Genomic DNA, 4658 nt, shown 5'->3' with positions numbered 1-4658 from the left:
TTATCAGAGAAAGGTCGCTTAGTCAATTTTCCTTCTATGGAGGATTCACAAGTAGGTAGTAAACCTATTGCAGAGGCTTGGAGTGGACAGTCCCTCACAAGTCTCTTAATCCTATCTAGACTGATATGACCAAGTCTTAAGTGCCATAGGTATGTTGATTTTGTTAGATCGGAGGATTCAGAAAGTTTGATCCTCTTTGGCTCCCTAATTAGATCATTATCTATTTCGGTGTCTAAAAGTGAAGGTTGAGTGGGATATATGTAAAAAAGACCATTCTTCATACATGCATCAGTGACAAAAGAATTAGAAAAAGAAATACGAATTCCATTCTTTATAAACTTTAAATAATAATCTTGCTTGAAAAGTAGAGCAACAAATATTAGGTTTTTCCCAAAGGAAGGAACATAATAAACATTATTCAAATTTAAAGTTCAATCTTCAAAAGATAGCGTCACGGATCCCACAGCCTTCGCAGACACCACGCTCCCATCACTCCACTTGAAGCGGAAGTCGCCATCCTCTAAGCTTTTGCTTTTCCTAAAACCAGTTAAGGAGCAGCAGATATGGTTAGTAGCAGCGGAGTCAATAATCCACGATGATACATTATCAGCTACTAAACAAGCTTCAGTAATAAGTACAATACCTTTTACTTTGGTTTTGAGGTAGGCAGGACAGTTCCTACACCAGTGACCAGGCTCATTGCAGTGGTGGCACTTGTTGTTAGACTTGTCCACCTTCGGAGCCTTTGGCGCCTTCTTCTTCATTTGAACCTTAGGTTGGTTCTTCTTCTCGGCCTTGCGAGGTCTCTTCTTAGATCCAGAGGTGGAGGCAGTAGCATGTACCTCTCCTTCAGCCCTCTTTTTCATAGTGAGTCCCTCAGCGGTTTGAAGCTCCTTCATAAGCTCGGTAACAGTGTACTCTAGCTTGTTCATGGAGTAGTTCAGCTTGAAGGTATCAAAAGACTCGGGGAGAGTTTCCAAGATCATGTCTATTTTAGTCTCCCCATCAATATCAGATCCAAGGATCTCCATTTCGTTTAGATAGCTATTTCAGTTTGCTTTTCCACTAAAGCCCTAAAGACCTTAAATACGTTAAAGGTCTCGGATTTGTGTTTAAGCAAATAGACAAACCCATATCTTGAGTAATCATCAGTGAAGGTAACGAAGTATTCGTATCCTCCACGTGCCTGTTGGTTGAGCTGACCACATACATCAGAATGTATTAGTTCCAGCAACTCAGTGGCTCTTCGACCCTTATCGGAGAAAGGTCGCTTAGTCATTTTTCCTTCTATGCAGGATTCACAAGTAGGTAGTGAACCTATTGCAGAGGCTTGGAGTGGACCATCCCTCACAAGTCTCTTAATCCTATCTAGACTGATATGACCAAGTCTTAAGTGCCAGAGGTATGTTGATTTTGTTAGATCGGAGGATTCAGAAAGTTTGATCCTCTTTGGCTCCCTAATTAGATCGTTATATATTTCGGTGTCTAAAAGAGAAGGTTGAGTGGGATAGATGTAAAAAAGACCATTCTTCATACATGCATCAGTGACGAAAGAATTAGAAAAAGAAATACGAATTCCATTCTTTATAAACTTTAAATAATAATCTTGCTCGAAAAGTTGAGCAACAGATACTAGGTTTTTCCCAAAGGAAGGAACATAATAAACATTATTCAAATTTAAAGTTCGATCTTCAAAAGATAGCGTCACGGATCCCACAGCCTTCGCAGACACCACGCTCTCATCACCCCACTTGAAGCAGAAGTCGCCATCCCCTAAGCTTTTGCTTTTCCTAAAACCAGTCAAGGAGCAGCAAATATGGTTAGTAGCAGCGGAGTCAATAATCCACGATGATACATTATCAGCTACTAAACAGGCTTCAGTAACAAGTACAATACCTTTTGCTTTGGTTTTGAGGTAGGCAGGACAGTTCCTACGCCAGTGACCAGGCTCGTTGCAGTGGTGGCACTTGTCGTTAGACTTGTCCACCTTTGGAGCCTTTGGCGCCTTCTTCTTCGTGTGAACCTTAGGTTGGTTCTTCTTCTCGGCATTGCAAGGTCTCTTCTTAGATCCAGAGGTGGAGGCAGTAGCATGTACTTCTCCTTGAGCCCTCTTTTTCTTAGTGAGTGCCTCAGCGGTTTGAAGTTCCTTCATGAGCTCGGTAACAGTGTACTCCAGCTTGTTCATGGAATAATTCAATTTGAAGGTATCAAAGGTTTCGGGGAGAGTTTCCAAGATCATATCTATTTTAGTTTCCCCATCAATCTCAGATCCAAGAATCTCCATCTCGTTGAGATAGCTAATGATCAGCATCATATGATCTCTAACGGGAGTCCCAGCCTTCATGCGACAGTTCATAAACTGTCGGACCGCTTGTTGCCTAGCTTGACGTCCTTGCCCTCCAAACATCTCATGGAGATTGTAGAGCATATCGGTGGCAGTTTCATAATCACGATGTTGTTGTTGCAACACATTGTTCATAGATGCCAGAATATAGCACCTCGCAATCTCATCGGATCGAAGCCAGGCCGCCAGGGCGTCTTTTTCCTCTTGTGTCGAATTTTCATTCGTTTGAGGACAGGGGGTGGTGAGAACCCATTTGTGCTTGTCGAAAGTAACGACTATGTCGAGGTTACGTTTCCAGTCGACATAATTGTCGCCTTCGAGTTTATTCGAGGAAAGAATGGTTGAGAGAGGGTTGAGAGACATATTGCCTATAATAGTTGAAACAAGTTTATGATTAGTATTTCGTTTAGGATTTAAGTTTTAATTAATACTTGATAAAATCCAAAGGTGTTATAAACCAAACGATAATTTACTCCCTCAAGAAGGCCGCAAAAAATCTCCATTTATAAGTAAATGACACATCATTAATGCTTAGCCAAGATGTCAATACACCAATTTTGACTAGCCACCTTTTAAATTGGTTTGATCACACACATCCTTTCGCAGAGCCTCAAGGGAGGATTACTAGGGATTGAGCCTAAGTGTGCAACCAACCACGTAGTCCAAAAGGTCATCTTTGAAAAACAATCCCCCAAGGGGAGGCCTTGTCATCATCGTCTCACTCTCGGACGTAGCTCATTGAGCAATGATCGAAGCAAAAACGCCTTGGAGTACTCCCATTTAAGAGAGGGTCGCAAGAGCGGCTCTTAGTCCCACGTTAATTGCTTCTTTCATTAGTGTTGGGGATCGTGGGTTACAAACAACGAATATAACCCTCCCACTTAGTTTTTGGAGTTGGCACATCGACTCTTATAAGTTCGGAAACGGTTTTCCTAGTTATAGAGCGAAAGAGCGGACAACTAGAAAAGAATCCTAGATATTCATATTCAGAGCAGTATTAGTGCATAAAGGCACAAGGTACATACTCGATCTTTTCCTATTTTCTATTTCGGGAAAGTGCATGAGGGAAGTGTGAACTTCAACTCACTCGAACACTTGAAAGTTTGAGATTACACATCTTTTTATTTTTCGGCATGTCTACGAAGAGACCTCCTAGTCAAATTTTCAAGAGCATATAGATTTTGAACATATGTGATATAGATATAGTTTTGAAAACATTTTGAAAACTTATTTGATTTGAATGACAAAATATTTTCAAGTTTGAAAACGAAAACGGTTTTTCAAAATTCAAACTAGTTTTGTAAAAATTCAATTTCAATTAAACTTTCAAAAATCAAAACATTTTAATCTTTCACATTATGTTTATAATCTTATGAAAAACATTTTTGCTCAAGAAAATTTTTGCTCTTACAGCCGCGCACCACAGAGTAAAATTCCCATAACTGGCGGCTCCAATGTCCTTGTGACCCAAAACCGGTGGCATTGCAAAGTAGATAGACAGACCTTTAATTTGATTCAAGAATTATTAAATTTAGATTATTGAGCAGAGAGTTATGCCACTTTTACTTCGGGTTTTACTCCAGCTCGAAGAAAAAAAAATAATTTAAAGTTCGGTCTTTTTAGGTGCGAAAAAGAATCGAGTGTAACGGAACGTTTTAGGAAGTTGTTAAAGCTTTTATTTGTGTTTTATTAGCAAGGTAATAATATGATATAAAAGAAATAACAACAAGCATAAAACGATTCAAGTAAATAAAAGAAACTACTAAGACAAGAAAACTAGTCACAAAATTTACTCGAAATTTTCTCAAACTCTTAAAACACGTTTTTCAATATAAAAAATTAAAAACTTTTAGAACTGATTATAATGTGTTTTAAAAACATCCCATACTCATAGAAAATCAATATGATTTTTAATTAAAATACAAGAGCAATAAATTAAAAAAAATCTAAGATAACAATTCTAACTTGTCACAAAATTAGTAAACTTTCGAAAACGATTTTCAAGATCATAATTTTAAATACATGTACATGCATATCTTTGACCATAGCTCTGATACCATTTGTTGGAATTGATCTAGGGTTTAAGAAAAAGTTTAACGCTTCGGTAAGCGGTGGAATTTTAAAAATTTTATTGTACAAGTAAAACAGTTTTTACTAACATAGACAAAGAGCAAGCACATGTAAATAAAAACTAATATGAGCATATTAAATTTACTAACCTTTTTAAAAGCTTGAACGTTGAGAAGCTTTTGGAAAAGGTTGCAACGTTCGTCTCCCTCGCAGCACGTCTCTCTTTCTTTCGTCAGCACCTCGA

Source organism: Urtica dioica, chromosome 1 (genome assembly GCF_054948205.1).
Source record: "Urtica dioica subsp. dioica isolate 48M chromosome 1, U.dioica_male_clone48M_v1_H2, whole genome shotgun sequence".
In the NCBI taxonomy this organism is placed as follows: domain Eukaryota; kingdom Viridiplantae; phylum Streptophyta; class Magnoliopsida; order Rosales; family Urticaceae; genus Urtica; species Urtica dioica.
Note: the sequence above shows the minus strand (reverse complement) of the source record.